The sequence below is a fragment of the Mus caroli genome, unplaced genomic scaffold, assembly GCF_978045245.1.
Source record: "Mus caroli unplaced genomic scaffold, Mus_caroli_1 scaffold_11, whole genome shotgun sequence".
Taxonomy (NCBI): Eukaryota; Metazoa; Chordata; class Mammalia; order Rodentia; family Muridae; genus Mus; species Mus caroli.
The window spans coordinates 96,004,165-96,028,072 of NW_028227266.1; the positions used below are offsets into that span (position 1 = coordinate 96,004,165).

The following is a 23,908-nucleotide window of genomic DNA, read 5'->3' on the forward strand; positions in this document are numbered from 1 at the left end:
TTAACAAGTACAAAGCTGTTTTGCAGTGCTGTCCTCATTGTCCCTGTCCTGCTACACAGCCATTAGCCATTATTGTCTTTAATCCTGTTGGCTGTCACTCCTGGAATGCCTTACCTCCTTCAAAGGCACCACTTACACAGTTCTGGGCAGTGCCTGTCCATTGTGGTTTATGCTCTCGTTGTGAATAGTCTCAGCCTCCGTCTTACCTGTGACAGCCCCCTTTTCTGCTCTAAGCCACACTTACCACCCTCTCCTGAATTCCTTTAATATCTAATGGATGAACTTGTCACCATTATCTACTATAAATTCACTAAGCCTAGTTAAATAGAACATTCATTGTTTATCTAAAATTCATATATAATTAGCACCTTGAATTTTTATCTGGAAGCTCTATAATTGGGCACTTAGGGGAATGGACCTTGCTGTCTACGAGCAGCTTAGACCTATACTTAGGGCTCCAGCCAGGCAGGAATAAGGAGGAACATTGCTAGAGTTTCAGTGTGGTTAGACGCCAGTGCTTTGCAATGATGACATCCAGCCAAGGGCTCTTTTAATTCAGCACACATGAAAAATTTGTGGTGCATTTCCATTGAATACTATAATCTTCAGCTTCAGTCATGTGTGGGGATGGAGGCTCATTATCTTCCCAAAGCTTAGGACATCTGAAAGTCTTTATTAAGGCTCATCTGCCTATGAGGAGTTTGCCACCTGCTATTAATGCTGTCATCATTACCCTTGTCTATAGCCCTGACTGGAACTGGCAGCTATAGGCAGAGGGAAGGGGGCAAAATAGTGGAAGTGTGCCTGCTGGCTGTGCCATTTACTAGTTGTGTGGTCTTAGAAAGCCATGTAATCTGTCTGTGCTGCAGCTTTCCATCTGTGGATAGCAATATCTACTTCAGAGGGGTTAGTGGGAAGAGTTATAATGCAACTATTTCTTTTTTTTTGAAAAACTGGCACAGGGCAAACGTTAGATAACATGATCAGAATTGAGACATGGTTTCCTCTGTGTAGCTCTGGCCATCTTGGAACTCACTTTGTAGACCTGTCCTTGAACTCAGAGATCTGCCTGCCTTTGCCTCCCTGCTGAGAGCTAAGATTAAAGGCTTGCACCACCAGTACCACTGGGCTAGTTTAATATTTTATTTTTATTAATTCTTTGAGAATTTTATACAGCATATTTTAATCATGTTTACAGCCCCACTCCTCCCTAGCTTCCACCAGATCCACCCTTGCCCTCCCTCAGTTCTCAACCTCATATTCTCTTTCTTTTTTATCACCCAATGTGTCCATTCCTGCTGCCCAATAAGCATAATGTATGCATGCACTCTCGCCATGGGAGCTAGGGCAGGGAGTGGCCAAGTGGCCATGGTGAATACTCTCCAGTGCTTCTGTCTGCATCCTCGAGTCTGTCCCTCAGCTTCCCTGTACCTGCAAAGCAGAGGCTCCTCGATTGCTGATGCATATGTTGACATTATCATCAGTCTAGAAAATTATTAGTGACATTTTTAAGCTTCCCCAAGGTCACTGAGTTTCAAAATACTCCACATCTAGACCATTTTACTATTATCAATATACTTGTCAAGTTTTAGGCAAATGCATTTAATTAAGTGGTGTGGAGTACGCATGATAGGTGTCCTCCAAAGGAGAGCAACTGGAGATCTCATTTGCCAATCCCATCTTAGTGGATGTCAGTACTTGAGCAAGAATTAATTACAGTTGGTGATGCAGTCAAGGAGTGACCAACATTGCTTTAATCACTTACTACACACAATCTCTGAATCCCTCAGACCTCTCTGAGGACCCGGCCTTATTAGTTCTACATCAAATACGAGAAAGTGCAGATATGGAATGGGAAGGCACACTCAAATTTTATTGTATTTTAGATAGCAATTAGCCCATCTTGGACTCATGTTCAAGATTATCAGAGTCTAAAGTTCGTGCTTGAAGTGCACCGGCATGCTTCTCATTTAGTGAGGGAGAGATCTTTGATGGCTCATTCACATAGTCAATTGTGGGTAGGCACAGAGGTGAAAGACCCAGGCTCTATCCTTAGAAGGGACATGGTCATGCAGAAGACAGTGAACAGAGGATGAGTCTGAGACAGAGGGGCTTGGGAAGCCCACAGGTAGCACACAAGGGCAGACTAATGGTGTCACAGCATGGGGCATAGCATCATAGAGGAAATAGCATTGTGTAGTTACGTAGTCAGGGAGCTCTGTGTAAGGTTTTCAACTAATCACTTTGATGTCCTGTCAAAGGTACGAAGGAAACTCTGAGATTTTAACAGATACAAAGTCCTGTGCTATCTATAGAAATGGTTGGCTCCTTGGCAGCCTTGTGCTCCCCTTGATAATATGAGAAAATCCAGTGGTTGAGACTTGCTGGAAGGAGAAAGGTTGCCTTTGCTTATCAAGTTTACCCTTCTGTTTATTAACCTGGGAATTTGAGCACCGAGTCAGGCAACGTCCTTGGTGCCAAATAACCAAGTGATCACCGTGATCCCCAATAGAGACTTGGGGACAAATGGGATTGAGCTTTATAAGGACTGATGTGAGGGGAAAGCAGACTTCTGGAGAGGGGAAGTGGGTCATCAAGTTGATTCAGACCATGGTGTCCCAGAGGTGTGCAAAAGGCTCCATTGTGGCAAAGGTGGCTGTGGATGGGCTGGTGCAGTCTATGTTGAGAACACAAGGAAAGTCTTGGACATTAGGAGAGTTGTTTGGAGCGTCAAGGTAGTGTACGGAGATGCCTCCACCTTTTAGGCTTCTCAGTTGGGTGTCCCTACATCTCTTTTGTTCCCGGAGGTGTTTCCTCGACACTCCTTTAATGTAACTGTCTGTTCTACTCATAATTTTCTAATTATAGTTTACAATTTTCAATCCATATATTTTCAGTATAAGTCTTCTGATCAACAGATCTTGTCCAATGTAATCAGTTTGTAGAGGCATCTCATCGAAATATAAGCATCAAGTGTTTCGCTTTCTTCCCTCTCCCTTGTCTCAAACTTGAATGTTCATATGCTCACCAGGAGACCTTGCGTAGTCTGAAGCAGGTATCGACCAGGGCAGAGGGTCTGCCATTCTCACAAGCTAAAGCTGCAGGTGTACAGAACACACTCAGAGTAGTGAGGAATCTGCTTGGGAGTCCCTTGTAAACATGGCTTTTGTTCTATTCTGTAAATTTCTTACAAAAGAGAGTTCTACTGTTTGGGAAGTCACAGCTTATTTCTGTCCATTACTGAAAAATACTTAGTCTCAAATTTGTTTTTGTGTGGATTAGGCTGTTGCCCTGCCTCTTGGATTGAGAAGTTGATGTATGGTCTGGTTGTGAGATACACCCATACCTTCTTCCCCATGTGTGTCTCATAAGGGTTCTTGGGACAGGATGTGGGAAAGTGTAGGCTTTCTTTCTAGTCTTCTGCACTCCACCGATGGGAAGTGTCCTAGGCACCAGTCTACTTCAGGCTGGCTTCTTTGCTGACTGTTTCCACCAGATATGCTGTAGAGCTTTGTGGCCCTGCTTATGAAAACTCCTTCACTTTCAGGGATTTTTCAGTTAGCAGCTCCTATGTCCCTTTAGTTCATCCTGGAGGTCCATCTTTACCTCTCTTTACAAGGCTGGCTTACCTCTCCCATGGCTCTGTGATTATCTGTCCTGTTTTCAAGGTACCAGTGTCTGAGAGCTGGATCATGACTGTGGAGAATGCTTAAAGGATGGCCATTCTTTTTTTTTTAATTTTTAATATTTTTTATTACATATTTTCCTCAATTACATTTCCAATGCTATCCCAAAAGTCCCCCATACCCCCCCCCCACTTCCCTACCCACCCATTCCCATTCTTTTGGCCCTGGCATTCCCCTATATTGGGGCATATAAAGTTTGCAAGTCCAATGGGCCTCTCTTTCCAGTGATGGCCGACTAGGCCAAGGGATGGCCATTCTTAACTCCTTCATCCATGAAGAAACTCTTCCATGAAGATGTGCAATGCTTGGGACCTTGCTCCAGAGTATTGAACATTCACTACAGCCTTCCAGAGCTAGGTGGGAAAGGGGATAAGGCACCTCATGATGCTTTCTTCATCTGCCCTACACCATTTTTGGATTCCAGTCTTTAGAATTCACCCTGCAATTCAGCAGCCAGTGAGGAGCTAAAGAAGGGAGGAGTTCTTAACATCCTGGTGATTTCTGGATTGCTAGTTGTTCCCTCTAGGGTCTGAGTGGTTGAGACTTGTCACCTTGGTCTCTCTACTGGAAACCTTCAAATATTTCTCTGCAGAGGCCGCAAACCTTAGGCCTTAAAAATCAGAGAGAGCTACGTATTTGTGAAATGACACAATTAATATTTCACGGAGAAAGGATTAATAAAACATCATGCAATTAGCTGATTCCCTTCAGCAATATCATGTCATTAAAGGTGGTAGGAGGCAGCCAACTGCCTCGGGAGCAAGCTGCTGGTTGGACTCTGACTCATGAGAGACTGGTTTAGGGGATGTAACAGCCCCCATCCTGCCTCCTGTGAATGGTGGGATAAATGGGGCCGCCGGCTCTCGGTGGAATACTTTTTGCTGCCACACCTTTATCTGCATCTCTAGCATTTACTCACTCATCACTCTATTCATCTTACTGTCTTCTGCATGCTAGGTCCTGTGCTAGGTCGTTGGAACAGTGGTCTCTATCTCAATCTCCAAACCCCTGCTGGCTCCCATCGAGGACTTCTGTTCCCATGACACCTTCCCTGCTCACATCTGCTCAGGCATCTACACTCTGAATACATGGACAAACATATTTTGCTTTCCATGGCTCCCTTCCAGCTACCCCTCCCTGTGCCCCAAAGTGGCAGCCATGGACCTCTTAGCTCCTCCACTTCTCATGAGGAACAGCATGGAAAAGGAAGGGAGGAACCACTGAAACCATCTCTAAGCTTTCTCTCCTGAGCTAAGAGAAATACTTTCAACTTAGTCTTTCTCATGCAGGCCTTCCTGATTCTTCTCCTGTCATGTCTTTCCTGGAGTATACTGGTTAGAGGAGGAAATGGATCTTTCCCTGGAGTCTCAGGTCTTATGGGAACTAGCAGGTGGTCTTGGGCATGGAGCCTCCTCATCTCTCGAAGCCTTACCTTCTTGTCCTGTGAATGAGAATAACAGAACTCATGGTGAAGGTGGCATTGGAAGAAGGACTCATGAAGTGCTTTATGAAAGGGAAGTTGTGATTATGACCATTTGGGCCATGCCGTGTGACACCAGAAGTGCTGGCCCACAGATGGCGCCTAGGGGACAGGTCTTTCCTGTCCATGCAGGCCACTAGCAATTTTATTGTTACATTCTGTCATCTCAGAATGGTAGCTGTATTTGTCTGGTGCCTTCTCTGCCTCCAGTCTGATGGAAGACTTTGGCTTGGTCTGGGATCAGCATGTTGACATGGCTCCAAGACCCCCAGAGACAAATCTCACATCATGTCCTGATTTCTATCAGACCAAGTTAGCTCCCACCCCTCTGAGAAGCCCAATTAGACATATGAGATGAAAGGGCACTGGGCTGTGAGGCTGCTCCTGGCAGCTTGACAGTCTGTCTAGTGCCAGATCACCTTTTCTGAATCTAGAAGAATAAAGGGAGGGCCCCAGTGTCAACATCTTCAGAGTCAAAGTGATAGGGGAGAGGATGCTTGGTATTCCTGGTTGTTAACTTGACTAGATCTGTAATAAACTACAATCCAGAATTGGAAGGTTCACCTGTGATCATGATACAAGTTTCTGCCCTGGATTTTGGCATGGAGATTTTGAGACATAGTGGTTATGAATCCCAGGAGAATAAGGCAAGGAGATCTCTGAGTTCAAGGTCAGCCAGGGACAAAGCAAGTCCCAGATCCAGGCGTGGTGGTACACACCTTTAATCTGGGCCATACCTTCTGCTGGAGACCTTCATAAGGACATTGGAAGAAGAAAGATTTGCTCTTTTTCACCTGCTTGCCTTGTGGGACTGAGCAACTACTAGATCCTTGGACTTCCATTCACAGCTGATCATTGTTGGGGAGTTGGACTACAGACTGTAAATCATCATAGCAAATTCCCTTACTATATAGAGACTATCCTTAAATTCTATGACTCTAGAGAACAGCGACTAATATAGTCAGTTTCGTTTGATTGATCTATACAGATAATCTGGACTATGTTCTTTCATACTCTAAAAGAAATGGAGTAGGAAAGAGTACTAACCTAGTTGATACTCACCAGTCTACCTCATGTCTGTGGATCACAGAAGAGGGAGAACCAGGAGACATTAAGAAGGTGGATTTGATTAGAATTAAATTGTGGTCAAGCATGGAGATGGGATTTGGAAACCAATACAGTTGGTATCACCTGACAGGTTTAACCAGAGATGCGATTCAGTTAGATATTTCTTGTTATAGGAAAGGGAATCATAACGGATACCCTTGGTGCCTTGTCACATCTCCTTTTTATGCTGATGCCTCACTCCCAGCTACTGAATTTGCTGCTATCCACAGATGTCCTACACTCTATGGCATAGTCTTTGTCCAAATTGTCCTCAATCTGCCCTACTGAAAAGTCATGTCCTCTCCTACCCAAAGTCAATGTAACAGTCATAGACAGGGTACACTGTACTGTACCCACCGTGAGACCAGCTCTGGGACGATTAGTACTCCTTGGAATATTTTTTTCTTTTTCTCTTTTTTCTTTTGTTGAGTCTTTATGTGGCTTGGATATCAGGGTAACTGGGGCCTCATAAAATGAATTGGGCAATGTTTCTTTTGTGGAATAATTTGAGGAGTATTGGCATTAGCTCTTCTTTAAAAGTCTGGTAGAATTCTGCACTAAACTTGGGGTGTTTTTGTTTTTGTTGGAAGACTTTTAATGACTGCTTCTGTTTCACTCATCAGTATAGGTCTACTTAAATAGTTTATCTGATCTTGATTTCACTTTTGTAAGTGGTAGCTATTGAGAAAATTATCCATTTTTTTTTTTTAGATTTTCTACTTTGGTGGAGTACAGGTTTAAAAGTTATGTCCTTATGATTCTCTGGATATTCTTGATATTTGTTGTTATGTTCATCTTTTGCTTCTACTTTTATTAATTTGCATACTCTCTGCTTTCTCATTAATTTGAACACTAGTTTGTCGAACACAGTTTGTCTAACTTGTTGATTTTCTTAAAGAACCAATTCTTTGTCTCATTGATTCTTTATGTTCTCTTTGTTTTTATTTTACTGATTTCAGCCCTCAGTTTATTTCTTGCTGTCTACTCTTCTTGTGTGTTATTACTTTTTTTGTTCAAGAGTTTTCAGGTATGCTGTTAAGTTGTTGGTATGAGATCTCTCCTATTATTATTATTATTATTATTATTATTATTATTTTGGTTATTCAAGACAGGGTTTCTCTATATAGCCCTGGCTGTCCTGGAACTCACTTTGTAGACCAGGCTGGCCTTGAACTCAGAAATTCACCTGCCTTTGCCTCCCAAGTGCTGGGATTAAAGGCTTGTGCCACCACCACCTGGCCTCTCCTATTTATTTATTTATTTATTTATTTATTTATTTATTTATTTACGTATTTTCCTCAATTACATTTCCAATGCTATCCCAAAAGTCCCCCATACTCCCCCCCACTTCCCTACCCACCCTCTCCTATTATTTTTGTAGGTGCTTAGTGCTATAAACTTTTCTCTTAGCACCACTTCCATTGTATCTCATAAGTTTGGGTATGTTGTGCCTTTATTTTCATTGAATTCTAGAAAGTCTTTAATTTCTTTCTTTATTTCTGTCTTGACCCAGTTTTCATTAGAGGGGATTATTCAGTTTCCTTGAATTGGTTCTTTTTCTGTTGCTGGTGATATAAAGTTTAAGCCATGGTGGTCTGGTAGAATACAGGGAGTTATTTCAGTCTCCTTGTATCTGTTGAGATTTGTGTTGTGCCCAAGTATGTGGTCAGTCTTGGCAATGAGGTGCAGAGTAGAAGGTGTATTCTTTTGTGTTTGAGTGAAATGTTCTGTAAATAACTGTTATGTGCATTTGGTTTATAATAACTGTTAACTCCAGCATTTCTGTTTAGTTTTTGGTTAGATGATCTGTCTGTTGGAGAGAATGGGGTATTACGTTCTCCCACTATCATCAGTGTGTTGGGGTCAATATGTGATTTAAGCTGTATTAATGTTTCTTCTACAAACTTGGGTTCCCCTGTGTTTGGGGTGCAAATGTTAAGAATTAAAATGTTATCTTGATGGCTTTTTCCTTTGAGGAATATGCCATAACTCTTTTTTAGTTCTGGTTTAAAGTCTATTTTGTTACATAATAAAATAGCTGCACCAGCTTGCTTCTTAGGTCCATTTGCTTGGGATATCTTTTCCAATCCTTTATCCTGAGGTAATGTTTATCCTTGATGTTGAGGTGTATTTCCCAACACAACAGAAGGATGGATCCTGTTTTTGCATTCATTCTGTTAGTCTGTGTATTTTTACTGGGGGATATTGAGAGATATCAGTGACCAACAATTGTTGATTCCTGTTATTTCATTGTTGTTTTGTGTGTGTGTGTGCTTCCCTTATTTTGATTTTACTGGTGTGGGATTATTTATTTCCTATGGGTGTAGTTAACTTCCTTACATTGGCATTTTCTTTCTCGCACATTCTGTAGGGTTGGATTTGTAGCTAGATATTGTTTAATTTTGACTTTATTACAGAATCTCTTATTTTATAAATCTATAGTGATTTAAAGTTTTGCTGGGTATAGTAATCTGGGCTGACATCTGTGGTCTCTTAGAGTCTGTGGCACATCTGTCCAGGCCCTTTCTGGCTTTTAGAGTCTCCACTGAGAAGTCAGGTGTAATTCTAATAGGTCTGCTCTTGTAGGTTATTTGGCCCTTTTCATTTGTAGCTTTTAACATTCTTTCTTTGTTGTGTATATTTAGTGTTTTGATTATTATGTGGTGAGGGGATTTTCTTTTCTGGTTCAATCTATTTGGTTATCTGTAAGCTTCTTATACTTCAAATGTATCTCCTCCTTTTGGTTAGGGATTTTTTTCTTCTATTATTTTGTTCAAAATATCTTCTGGGCCTTTGAGCTGTGATTCTTCTTCTTCCTCTATTCCTATTAATTTTACATTTGGTCTTTTCATGGTGTCCCAGAATTCCTGGATGTTCTGTGTCAGGAATTTTTTAGATTAATCATTTTGTTTGACCAATGCATTCATTTCTTCTATGATATCTTCAGTGCTTGAGATTCTCTCTTCCACTTCTTATATTCTGTTGGTGAAGCTTGCCTCTGTAGTTCCTGTTTGAATTCCTAAATTCTTAATTTCCAGAATTCCCTTTGTTTGTGTTTTCTTTTTTTTTCATCTTTGTGCATTCTTTCTTTCTTTCTTTAAGGTACTTATTCATTTTCCCCAGTTTTTTGTTTATGGTTTTCTTTAAGGGATTTATTAATTTCCTCACACTGTTTGTGTTTTTCTGGATTTCTTTTTCTTTTTTCCTTTTCTTTCTGCTCCCCCCCCCCCACCCTCCTTCAGCTGCTGTTTATTGACATTCAGGTGGGCATATAGCAACAGGCCTGGAGATACTGAAGAACAGAAGGTGGAGAGTAGAGTGTCTACTGTGAAAGCTGTTGGGAAAGCAAGTCAGGGCCAGTGCCAAATGTAAGCTACACTGGAATCCTGAGCCCCATGCCCTCAGCCCCTACTCTTGCTATCTCCTGACTCCAGGCCAGGACTAGGAGTTCTTTGGGCAACTTTCTATAGGAGCAAAGTATACAGAGATGTTACTCTCCTTTTGTAATAAAGTGAGAGAGTTTCCAATCCTACATCCCTCCTTTACCCCTGGTTTGGGTAAGGTCGTATGATAGACAGCTGGACTCTTTCATGTTTCAGAGGCATTAATTTTTCCCTGGTGCCCAAGTCAACCAGCACCACACTATGACCCAGAGTGAGCACTACAAGCATTGCTGGCCTAATTGATGGGGTGGGGGAGGAGATGGAAGAGGGGCTAGAAGAAGGGATCCAGAAAGCCATTAATGCACAGGCACTACACATATGGTATTGGTAAAGTCAGAGCTAGGGTGTCACCCAGTCAGCATAATTTCCCTTCTTGAAGAAGCCTCAGGCCTTGCCATTCATGGTCAAGTTTACATGAAGGTCAACCGCCTCAGCCCAGGTATCTCGTTCTGCATCCTTACACAACTCAGGGAAGATGCCACGGTACAGGTGGGCCTGGTGAGCTGTCTGGGGATTGCCCATCAGCAATGATGGGAGCTGGAAGGTGGTACTGGGCCACTTGGTGAGCACTCCTGCCAGCCCTAGTGACCAGGATAATAGCTCTACTGCAGCACTTGAAGCAGGCCTCCATGGTGCCCATGGCAACAGCTTTTGTGGGGTTGTTGGTAATAGGTGCCAGAAGGTGGAGTTCCTTGAATAACTTCAAGTGGTAGATGGCAGCCTCTACATCATAGGCAGTCAGGTGCTGCATGTGAACAGCCTCCAGAGGATAGTTCCCTTTGGCTATTCCTCCAGATAGCATGACACAGTCTGCTCCATCTAGGACTATGTCTGCCACATCACCGTGTCAGCATTGGTGGGATGCAGTTTCTTGATGATTTTCTCCAGCATCTGTATGGTACACATGATAGACTTCCCAGTGCGGTTGCATCACTCCATTATCAACTTCTGAGCCAGGAAGCTCTTCTCTGAAGGAATTTTAATGCCTAGGTCTCCATGAGCCACCATGATCCCATCAGTGCCTTCCAAAATCTCATCACACCTGCAGACATCTTCATGGTTCTCAATTTTGCTGATGATCTTGTTGTTCTTTCCCTTCTCTCCTAGGACCTTCCAAACCCCATGCACACTGGCTGTCTTGTGGATGAAAGATACAAACACCGTGTCTACATCCTGCTCCACTCCAAACTTCAGATCCTGGGTGTCCTTTTCTGACACAGCAGGGAGATGCACAGCAGCTCCAGGAACGTTCATTCCTTCTTGCTTCCCAAGTTGCCACCATTCTCTACTTCTGTCACCAGCAAGTGAGCACCTTTCTTCTTCACCTACAGTAAAATGAACCTACCATCTATGTAGATTTATTTATTTATTTACATCCCAAATGTTGCCTCCCTCTCAGTTCCCCCTCCCAGAGTCCCTTCCCCATGCCCACTCCCTTTTTCTCGTGAGATGGTATCTCCCCATCCTGGCCAGTTAAGTCTCTACAGGATTAGACACATCCTCTACCACTGAGACAAGGCAGCCCTCTGCTACATATGTGCTGGTGGCTTCAGATCTGCATGTGTATGCTCTTTGGCTGGTGGCTCAGGCTCTGAATGCTCCCAGGGGTCCAAGTTAGTTGACACTAAATTGGCTATTCATATAGATCCTCCTGCTCACCTCCATACCTTGCAGATGTTCTTATAGTCCAGCCATAGGTTGTTCTCCTCGCACCTTTCCATGTAGGCATCGTCCAGGGTGATCTTCAGAGTGGCTCCCTTCTTCAGCTCCACTTCCCCAGTGCTGCTGCTTTGGACGAATCCAGTCTGGATCTCAGGTCCCTTTGTGTCCAGAGCCACTGCAACAGGCAGGTAGACAACAGCGTCAAATTTGAAGCTTTCTATGGCTGCATGGTTTTTCTCCATGGCCTCTGCATGGTATTCATGGGTCCCAGGAGAGAAATTCAGCCGAGCCACATTCATTCCAGACTTAATCGTCTCCTTCAGCATCGCCACAGACTGGAAAGCAGAATCATTGATACAAATGATACCAGTGTTACAGGCATGGTGGGTGTGGAGACAATGTCCAGGCGGTACATGTGATCTAGGAAGGTGTCAGCCATGGCTGCACAGACTTCTGGGTTTGAATGAAGGCAGCCCCACTTCCTTGTGTGGCTTAGGCATGGTTTCTGAGGTCCTCAGACATACTCTGGATTCTGCTGCCATATATAAATTTGACACCTGCAGGGTCAAGGCATGTCACTGCTGTGCATTTCCTGGATTTCTTTAATTTTATCTTTAAAAACCACTATCATACTCACAGTCATCTATTGGATGGAACACAGAGCCCCCAATAGAGGAGCTAGAGAAAGTAACCTATAGGAGGAACCCTATAGGAGGAACATCAATATGAACTAACCAGTACCCCCCTGAGCTTGTGTCTCTAGCTGCATATATAGCAGAAGATGGCGTAGTCCACCATCATTGGGAGGAGAGGCCCTTGGTCTTGCAAAGATAATATGCCCCAGTACAAGGGAACACCAGGGCCAGAAAGCGGGAGTGGGTGGGTTGGGAAGCAGGGCAGGGGGAGAGTATAGGGGACTTTTGGGATAGCATTTGAAATGTAAATAAAGAAAATATCTAATAAAAATTAAAAAAAAAAACAAATACATTCTAGTACTTAAAACAAATAAACAAACAACCACCCACTAACAACTTCATATAGTTGGTTTTGAGGTCTTTTTTCTTGTGCTTCAGCTATGTTGGAATATTTAGGGCCTGCTGCAATAGGAGAGCTGGGCTCCAGTGGAGACATACTGCTTTGGCTGTTGTTGATTGTGTCTTTATGTTGTTGTTGATTGTGTCTTTATGCTGTTGTCTAGGTCTCTGGGTTTGGGATGATTATAAGTCTAGGTGCTGATTTCTGGGTTTGTCTTTGTTGAGTGGGTGTTTTGTTCCTGGTTTTCTGTTTCCTCCCTGGATTTTTTTGGCAGGTGTGTTGCCTGTTTTCCTGGCCTGCTCAGCTGCTCTGTTCACAGGGAATGCCTGCTGGTGTTGGAGGCTGAGATACTGGGGTGAATTGGGGGAAGAAAGGTTGGAAGGGAAGGTCTTCGTGGTCAATTGGGGACGGGGTCAGAGAGGAAACAAGACCATAGCAGATTTTCTGCTACAAAGCTGGGGGTGGAAACGGGAGGACTGGATCTCAGGAGCAGCAGGAGGAAAGGTGGGGTTTCATTTTCAGCCTACTTGTTGCCCTGGGAGGAGTAGCTCTTAGGTTAGCACAGGGTGCTTGCTGGAGCTGGGGTTTGGTATACAGTAGTGGGAGGAATGTTAGAAGGGGAAATCTCCCGTGGGAGATGAGAGATGGGTGCATGTGTGTATGTGTGTGTGCACGCACGTGCGCACGAGCACGTCATGTTTCTCTCTCTCTCTCTCTCTCTCTCTCCATATATATATATATATATATATATATGTGTGTGTGTGTGTGTGTGTGTGTGTGTGTGTGTGTATGTATGTATGTATGTATGTATGTGTGTGTGTTTGTGCCAAGGGTGTTCTGCTGTAGAGCTGAGGATGAGACTGGGGATTCAAACTGGGGGAATGGAGGAGAGAAGCTGTTCAGGTTGCCTACTTGGTTTTCTGGCTTTTGAGGCCTGTGGGTTAGCTTGGGTGTGTCTTTTGTAGTTGAGGCTTAGTTTCTTGTTCTGCCATGCTAGTATGTTCCCAGTGAATGCCTGCTGGTGTTAAAGGCTAGGATAATGGGATGAGCTGGGGGAAGGAGGGTTGGGAAAAGAGATCTTTGTGCATGGTTGTGGGTGGAGTCAATGGGAGAAAGCAGCAGGTTTCCTGCTATAGAGCTAGGGTTGAGACCTAGCCTGGTGGTGGCTGGGTTTCAGATCAGCAGGACAGGTGTGGGGTCACCTTCAGTCTACTTGTTGTTTTGGGAGGAAAGGCCTTGGGTTAGCATGGGGTGCCTTTTGGGGTTGGGGTCAGGGACAAAGCAATGGATGGAGAGAGAGAGGGGGGGAGCGAGGGAGGGAGGGAGGGAGGGAGAGAGAGAGAGAGAGAATAAAAGTAAGATCTGTGGGTTTCTGTTGGCTTAGATTTTTTTCAAAACCTACTTTAATAAGGGTTCTTAAATACTTCAACCTCCATTCTAGCCCACTTCCCACAAGAGATAGTAGAAAAGAAAGGTTAGTAAGGCAAAGGGGGATGTGGACCTGTTTAGAAATAGTTCTTTGAGGTGATTCCTATCTTCCCTGTCAGCAGTGCAGTCCTCTAGGAAAACAACATGAATCAGCAACTTCAGTTCAGTCCATTCAGCAATCACCACTCACAAATCAGCAATGGGCAATTTGATCCAGAAGAAACCCCGAGGCTCTACCCGAGTCTGTGGAAGCAGCAAGAAGCCTCTGGAATACCATGAGAAGTTTGGTGAGTTTGTCTGTGAAGTCATGACAAGCAAAGATCAGCAACTGTGGGGCAAGGAAAGCCAATGCCAGGGCTGCCTCCCACTGTTGGGTCATGTTTATATTCTTTCTAAACATTATGCATCCTCTCATGTGTCTGCTTTAGCAAAATATCTTCCCACCTGTGTCTGCTTCAGTAAAATATTGTTTCATGTGTCTGCTTCAGCAACACATTCTTTCACCTGTATCTGCCCCAACAAAGCATCATATGACATAATCGAGTTTCCAAAGAAGCCAGAAATTTCCAAGGATTCAAAGGAGCTGGGAACTGGGAGCGGGGTGGTATGTGTTTCTTTGTGTGTGTGTGTGTGTGTGTGTGCGCGCGCGCACACGTGTATTGGTAGGGAAGGCTGCCATGGGTTTTCTCCTGCAGAGCCGGGGGCAGGGGGAGATGAGACTGGATCAGGGGGAACAGAGCCTTTGTCTGTCTCTTGGGGGCAGTCACCTCTCATCAGTGCATCCTTCCAGGCTTGCACCTGCCATTTTGTTTCTGTATCTCTGTCCTTGAGTTATATTCAAGAACTGAGTTGTGTTGTTGTCTGTAGAATACTCTATGTGCAGATTTAGTATGTAAAAGGAATTGAATGATGTTCGTTGATTACTTAATAGACTGATACTTAAAGTTCCCTCAAAACACTGACTATTAATCACAAGTCTTGGATGGTCAGGGCTTTAGGCTTCAGTTAATGGCTCCATGTTAACTGTTTTGGTTTCTGAGTGAATCATTTCTTTTTGTCTCCTTATTAACTCTACTGAGAGGTAATTTATTTATATAGTCACATATTTGAAGTATGAGTCAATGAGTTTTTTTAAATTATTGAAATCTGTAAAGCCATTGCCATAGTCAAGACAAAAACCAATTTTCATAACCTTTTTGATTTTTTATATTTTAGCCTTTATTACCCCTGGGCCATTTATCTACTATTTTTTTCAAATGTATTCTTTTTTCAGTAAAAGTCAAGTTAAAAGTTGTAGCTTTCATATTGGTTATATTTTATATACAGCTATATAGTATTTATTTTTTTAATGTTTAGTTTCTACCCTGCATAGCAATTTTGAGATTCATTCACATTCTAAATATGTTAGCAGTCCATTCCTTTTTTAATTTAAAATTTGACATATGTGTATATATTCATGTGTAGCTGTAAGAAATAATACAATGAGAAAACCGTGCATATAGCATTTTGCAAATCAAACACATTATTAAAACCAAGATAATGACAACGATCGAGCAAACCTCAAATAAGGAAGCTGTCCATGGCCCTTTGCTAGACAGATCCATTTTCCACATGCCTACCACCTCCTTAAAAACTAGCCTACTTTAAAAGGGTTGCTGTATTTATTTGTAAATGCTTGCATCTGTGTCTGTATGAGTGCATGGATGTGCATTTATCTGAAGGTTTGCACACCTATGCATGCATGCAGAGGCCAGAAGAGGACAGATGTCCTCTTCTGCCACTCTCTGCCTCTCTTTTAGGCAAGGTGAACCTGAGTTAGGGTGGACACCAACAGACCTCAGCAGTCCTGTCTCTGGCTCTTGTGAAACCCATGTTACAGGTTACAAGCATTTGAGGGGATGCCTGATGTTTGTTATGTGGGTGCTGGGGTAGAAACTCTGGGCCCCATCATTATACAATAAGCTTCCCTAGTTTCTGAGACATCTTTCTAAACCTAGCATACCTCCCTTGAAGAGTATTTCTAATTCACTGTGAACTTGAGTTTCCATATGTAGCCTGCCTACTCACATGCATTTCCAACATCTTCCACTAGAGGGGATGTTTGTTGTAATTAATGAATCCACATTGATATCTCAAATTTTATCTCTAATCCCTCTCATTTACAACAGAATTCCCTAGTGTTTTATGCTCTGTGAGTCTGGACAAATGCGCTATGATATGTACCTTAATTACAGTACTATGCAGAGTAGTTTTACAGCGTCCCTCCCCATCCTCAGTGCTCTTCCAGTTTCCTTTCATTTCCCTGCCCCTGACTTCCACTGATCTTTTTATTATCTCTGTGATTTGTCTTTTTTTCAGAATGGCATCCCATTCAAGTAGTTGTGATGTCTATCATATTTATTCATCTTCTCTATTTGCTGCTTTATTCATTACTATTTGTGTCTTCAAGTTTTCATCAATTTGCAGCCCTTTGTGTTTGTGTATATGTGTTTTAAAGATCTGACTTTAAAAAAAAAAACAACCTTGTTTTTATCTGTAATGTTTTATTTGTCTGAAGTGAACACTTGTCCACCATGTGAACACTGCACATATATTCACAGAACCAGCTTGAGTCCTCTGAGTCCTATGTCCAAAGTGTGTAGTGTCTTCAACAAGACTTCCCTTTAGTCCCTGAGACCAAGGGCAACAGGTTGTACTGCTTTGGGAGGAATCTCTTGGACTACCCTGACCAAAAACTCTAAGGGATGTCTCTTATATCTCCCTTTTTCCTCCCTCTTATTTATTGACCTCCCTTCCCCTCTCCAATTAAAGTCCTCATCTCCATTTTCTCATTTTCCCTTCATACAATCCCTTGTTTTGCTCTCTAGACTCCCCTTCTTATGCCCCCATTTCTTTTTCATGTCCCCATTACTTTCTTATGCCCATCATTACTTTCCTGCTTTTTGAGGTTACTCCAGGTTATATACTCACGTCTAAAGACTTGGGGCTAGGCTACACAGATAAGAGAGACCATACAGCTCTTATCTTCTGATTTTCTGTTACCCCCACTCAGTAGAACACCTTCTACTTCCCTCCATTTATCTGCAAATATCATGGCTGTATTTTTTGAGTTCTTTATATATTCATACTGAATATTAAGGTATTGTCAGATATGTAACTGTGGGTTTCTTATTCACTGGATTGTTTCCTTAGTTGTATGGAAGGTTTTTAATTTTATGAGGTCATACTAGTCAGTTGTTGGCCTAAATTCCTTGGCAAGTGGAGTCCTATTCAGGAAGTTTGCTCTCACATATATACTGTGTAGGCTGCTGCCTATGTTCTCTCCCAGCAGTTTAGGTTTCAAATCTAGGTCTTTGTCCACTTGGAGTGAATTCCTGCACAGGGTGATAGGTACGGGTCTAGTTTCACTCTTCTGCATTTTGACCTCGTTCTCCCAGCACCATTTGTTGAAGACACTGTTTTTTCTCTAGTGTATATTTTTTGGCTGCTCTGTCAAATATCAGATGGCTGTAGCTACAATAGTGCACAATAGTTTGCTTGCCTCTGTCTTAAATTAAAACTTAAAAAGCTTTTTAGTGGCTACTGTAGGAGCTGCAGTACATGTTCATCACTAAGCTAACTCTACTTTCAAATGACTTTGTGCTGCTCCATGAGTGGCATATTCTATAATTGTGACAGACCCTAGTTCTCAGTCCTGCCATTTCTGCCATGTGTCTCACTTATACATAAATGTGTGTATTGTATGTTGGGTTAGTCACTTCTCTATTGTTGTGATCAAGGCAACTTGTAGAAGGAATGGTTTATTATGTGCTTGTGGTTCCAGAGCGTTAGAGTCCATGATGGCAGAGCAGAAGCAAGACACAGTAGCCCAGAGTTCATACCATGAACCATAGATCCCACCATCAGTGACACACTTCCTCCAACAAGACCACACCACATAAACCTTCATAAACAGATACTTACTGGGTCCAAGTATTCAAATGCTCAAGACTTATGAGGGGTATCTCATTCAATACAACATATATATATATATATATATGTATGTATATGTATATACATATGATATATGTATTGGATATATATACATACAATATTATATATATGTTCTAATATACATATATGTATATATTAGATGCATCTAGGAATATAAAATAAAACATGTTGCTTTCATAATTTTTGCTGGTGTTATCCTTTATATCAATTAAGAATAACAAAATAGATTTTTCATTCCGGTGTCTCTCTAAGGCAGGTCCACTCAGGAGGGCACAGGCTGCAGAAGCAGCAGGGCATCTGGGACAGGGTCCTACAGAACTACATTTGCAGCTAGGAGGTGGGGCTGTTCTTCAGCCCTCTGTGCACTGGTCTTCTTGCCAGGAGAGAACTGGTCTCTCAGGAGTGCTGATACAGGCTTACAGACTCACAGGAGGAACAAGCTCCAGCCAGAGACAGCAAGAACATCTAATACCAGAGATTACAAGATGGCAAAAAGCAAACAAAAGAATTTTAACAACAGAAACCAAGACTACTTGGCATCATCAGAACCTAGTACTCCCACCACAGTAAGTCCTGGATACCCCAACACAAAGGAAAAAACAAGATTTAGATTTAAAATCATATTTCATGATGCTGGTAGAGGATTTAAAGAAGGACATTAATAACTCCCTTAAAGAAATACAGGAGAACACAGCTAAACAGGTAGAAGCCCTTAAAGAAGAAACACAAAAATTCCTTAAAGAATTACAGGAAAACACAACCAAACAGGTGAAGGAATTGAACAAAACCATCCAAGACCTAAAAAGGGAAGTAGAAACAATAAAGAAATCACAAAAGGAGACAACTCTGGAGATAGAAATCCTAGGAAAGAGATCAGGAGCCATAGATGCAAGCATCACCTACAGAATACAAGAGATGGAAGAGAGAAGCTCAGGTGCAGAAGATTTCATAGAAAACATGAACACAACAATTAAAGAAAATGCAAAATGCAAAAAGATCCTATCTCAAAACATCCAGGAAATCCAGGACACAATGAGAAGACCAAACCTAAGGATAATAGATATAGATGAGAATGAAGATTTTCAACTTAAAGGGCCAGTAAGTATCTTCAACAAAATTATAGAAGAAAACTTCCCTAACCTAAAGAAAGAGATGCCCATGAACATACACGAAGCCTACAGAACACCAAAAATACTGGACCAGAAAAGAAATTCCTCCTGACACATAATAATCAAAACATCAAATGCACTAAACAAAGATAGAATATTAAAAGCAGTAAGGGAAAAAGGTCAAGTAACATATAAAGGCAGACCTATTTTATACCAGACTTCTCACCAGAAACTATAAAAGCCAGAAGATCCTGGACCCTAAGAGAACACAAATGCCAGCCCAGGCTACTACACCCAGCAAAACTCTCAATCACCATAGATGGAGAAACCTAAGTATTCCATGACAAAACCAAATTTCCAAAATATCTTACCATGAATCCAGTCCTTCAAAGGATAGTAAAGGGAAAACCCCAACACAAGGAGGGAAATTATGCCCCAGAAAAAGCAAGAAAGTAATCCTTCAACAAACCTAAAAGAAGATCGCCACAAGAACAGAATTCCAACTCTAACAACAAAAATAACAGGAAGCAACAATTACTTTTCCTTAATATCTCTTAATATCAATGGTCTCAATTCCCCAATAAAAAGACATAGACTAACAGACTGGCTAAGTAAACAGGACCTAACATTTTGCTGCATACAGGAAATCCACCTCAGGGACAAAGACAGACACTACCTCAGAGTAAAATTTTCCAAACAAATGTTACTAAGAAACATGCTGGGGTAGCCATTCTAATATCAAATAAAGTCGACTTCCAGCTCAAAGTTATCAAAAAAGACAAGGAGGGGCACTTCATACTCATCAAAGGTAAAATCTGCTAAGATGAACTCTCAATTCTGAATATCTATGCTCTCAATGCAAGGGCAGCCACACTCATTAAAGAAACTTTAGTAAAGCTCAAAGCACACATTGCACCTCACACAATAATAGTGGGAGACTTCAACACCCCACTCTCATCAGTGGACAGATCGTGGAAACAGAAACTAAACAGAGACACAGTGAAACTAACAGAAGTTATGAACTAAATGGATTTAACAGATATCTACAGAACATTTTATCCTAAAACAAAAGGATATACCTTCTTCTCAGCACCTCATGGTACCTTCTCCAAAATTGACCATATAATTGGTTACAAAACAGGGCCCAACAGATACAAAAATATTGTAATAATTCCATGCATCCTATCAGATCACCATGGACTAAGGCTGATCTTCAATACAACATATACAATACATATAATAGAAATAATACATAATATAATACATAAATAATACATAATACAATACAATAATAGAAAGCCAACATTCACGTGGAAGCTGAACAACACTCTACTCAGTGATAACTTGGTCAAGGAAGAAATAAAGAAAGAAATTAAAGACTTTAGAGCTTAATGAAAATGAAGCCACAACATACCCAAACTTATGGGACACAATGAAGGCAGTCCTAAGAGGAAAACTCATGCCTCTGAGTGCCTCCAGAAAGAAACTAGAGAGCAGATACATGAGCAGCTTGACAGCACACCTAAAAGCTCTACAACAAAAGGAAGCAAATTCACCCAAGAGGAGTAGACGGCAGGAAATAACCAAACTCAGGGCTGAAATCAAACAAGTGGAAACGAAAAGAACTGTACAAAGAACCAACCGAACCAGGAGCTGGTTCTTTGAGAAAATTAACAAGATAGATAAACCCTTAGCCAGACTCATCAGAGGGAACAGGGATAGTATCCTAATTAACAAAATCAGAAATGAAAAGAGAGACATAACAACAGAATCCGAGGAAATCCAAAAAAATCATCAGATCCTATGACAAAAGCCTATGTTCAACAAAACTGGAAAGTCTGGATGAAATGGACAATTTTCTAGACAGATACCAGGTACCAAAGTTAAATCAGAATCAGATTAATGACCAAAACAGTCACATATCCTCTAAAGAACTAGAAGCAGTCATTAATTAATAGTCTCCCAACCAAAAAAAGCCAAGGACCGGGATGGATTTAGTGCAGAGTTCTATCAGATCTTCAAAGAAGACCTAATACCAATACTCCTCAAACTATCCCACAAAATAGAAACAAAAGGTACTCTACCCAATTCATTCTATAAAGCCACAGTTACTCTGATACCTCAAGCACACAAAGACCCAACAAAGAAGGAGAGCTTCAGACCAAGTTCCCTTATGAATATCAATGCAAAAATACTCAATAAAATTCTCAGAAACCAAATCCCAAAACACATCAAAACGATTATCCATCATGATCAAGTAGGCTTCATCCCAGGGATGCAGGGATGGTTCAATATAAGGAAATCTGTCAATGTAATCTACTACATAAACAAACTCAAAGACAAAAACCACATGATCATCTCATTAGATGCTTAGAAAGCATTTGACAAAATCTAACACCTGTCTATAATAAAAGTCTTGGAAATATCAGGAATTCAAGGCCCATACCTAAACATAGTAAAAGCAACATACAGGAAACCAGTAGCCAACATCAAAGTAAATGGTGAGAAGCTGGAAGCAATCCCACTAAAATCAGGGACTAGACAAGGCTGTCCACTTTCTCCCTACCTATTCAATATAGTACTTGAAGTCCTAGCCAGAGTAATTAGACAAGGAAAGGAGATCAAAGTGATACACATTGGAAAGGAAGAAGTCAAAATACCACTATTCGCAGTTGATATGATAGTATACATAAGTGATCCCAAAAATTCCACCAGAGAACTCCTAAACTTGATAAACAACTTCAGTGCAGTAACTGGATATAAAATTAACTCAAACAAATCAGTGACCTTTCTCTACACAAAGGGTAAACAGGCTGAGAAAGAAATTAGGGAAACAACACCCTTCATAATAGCCACAAATAATATAAAATACCTTGGTGTGACTCTAACTAAGCAAATGAAAGATCTGAATGATAAGAACTTCAAGTCTCTAAAGAAAGAAATCGAAGGAGATCTCAGAAGATGGAAAAATCTCCCATGCTCATGGATTGGCAGGATTAATATAGTAAAACTGGGTATCTTGTTGAAAGCAATCTATAGATTCAATGCAATTCCCATCAAAATTCCAACTCAATTCTTCACCGAGTTAGAAAGGGCAATTTGCAAATTCATCTGGAATAACAAAAAATCCAGGATAGCAAAAACTATTCTCAACAATAAAAGAACCTCTGATGAAATCACTATCTCTGACCTCAAGCTATACTACAGAGCAATTGTGATAAAAACTGCATGGTACTGGTACAGTTACAGCCAAGTAGATCAGTGGAATAGAAGACCCAGAAATGAACCACGTGTCTATGATCACTTGATCACAAAGAAGCTAAAACCATCCAGTGGAAAAAAGACAACATTTTCAACAAATGGTGCTGGCTCAACTGGCGGTTATCATGTAGAAGAATGTGAAATGATTCATTCTTATCTCCTTGTACAAAGCTCAAGTCTAAGTGGATCAAGGAACTCAATATAAAACCAGAGACACTGAAACTTACAGAGGAGAAAGTGGGGAAAAGCCTCGAAGTTATGGGCACAGGGGAAAAATTCCTGAACAGAGCAGCAGTGACTTGACTGTAAGAACTAGAATCAACAAATGGGACTTCATAAAATTGCAAAGCTTCTGTAAGGCAAAGGAAACTGTCAATAAGACCAAAAGGCAACCAACAGATTGGGAAAGGATCTTTACCAATCTTAAATCTGAGAGGAGGCTAATATACAAAGAACTCAAGAAGTTAGACTCTAGAAAACCAAATAACCCTATTAAAAATGGGGTACAGAGCTAAACAAAGAATTCTCAACTGAGGAATACTGAATGGCTGAGAAGCACCTAAAAAAAGTTCAACATCCTTAATAATCAGGGAGATGCAAATCAAAACAACACTGATATTCCACTTCACACCAGTCAGAATGGCTAAGATCAAAAACTCAGGTGACAGTAGATGCTGGCAAGGATGTGGAGAAAGAGGAACACTCCTCCATTGTTGGTGGGATTGCAAGCTTGTACAACCACTCTGAAAATCAGTTTGGCGGTTCCTCAGAAAATTGGACATAGTACTACTGGAAGATCCAGCAATACCACTCCTTGATATACACCCAGAAGATGTTCCAACTTGTAATAAGGACACATACTCCACTATGTTCAAGCAGCCTTATTTATAATAGCCAGAAGCTGGAAAGAACCCAAATGTCTCTCAACAGAGGAATGGATACAGAAAATGTGGTACATTTACACAATGGAGTACTACTTAGCTATTAAAAACAATGAATTTCTGAAATTCTTAGGCAAATGGATGCATCTGGAGGATGTCATCCTGAGTGAGGTAACCCAATCACAAAAGAACACACATGATATGCACTCACTGATAAGTGGATATTAGCACAGAAGCCCAGAATACCCAAGATACAATTTGCAAAACACAGGAAACTCAAGAAGAAGGAAGACCAAAGTGTGGATGCTTTGTTCCTTCTTAGAATGGGGAACAAAATACCCATGGAAGGAGTTACAGAGAGAAAGTTTATAGCAGAGACTGAAGGAATGACTATCCAGAGAGTGCCCCACTAGGGGATCCATCCCATAAACAACCACCAAACCCAGACACTCTAGTGGATGCCAACAAGTGCTTGCTGACAGGAGCCTGATATAGCTGCCTTCTGAGAGGCTCTGCCAGTGCCTGACAAATACAGAGGTGGATGCTCTCAGCCAACCATTAGACTGAGCACAGGGTCCCCAATGAAGGAGCTAGAGAAAGTACCCAAGGAGCTGAAGGGGTTTTCAGCCCCATAGGAGGAATAACAATATGAACTAACCAGTATCCCCAAAGCTCCCTGGGACTTAACTACCAATCAAAGAAAACACATGGTAGGACTCATGGCTCTAGCTGCATATGTAGCAGAGGATGGCCTAGTTGGTCATCAATGGGAGGATAGGCCCTTGGTCCTGTGAAGGTTCTATGCCCCAGTATAGGGGACTGT

At 41.6% G+C, this 23,908-nt stretch overlaps 1 pseudogene; it reads right to left on the reverse strand.

Annotated features, from left to right (window-relative positions):
• Positions 1-10,012: 10,012 nt before the first annotated feature.
• On the reverse strand, positions 10,013-11,878 carry LOC110302421 (pyruvate kinase PKM pseudogene; annotated as a pseudogene).
• Positions 11,879-23,908: the final 12,030 nt, after the last annotated feature.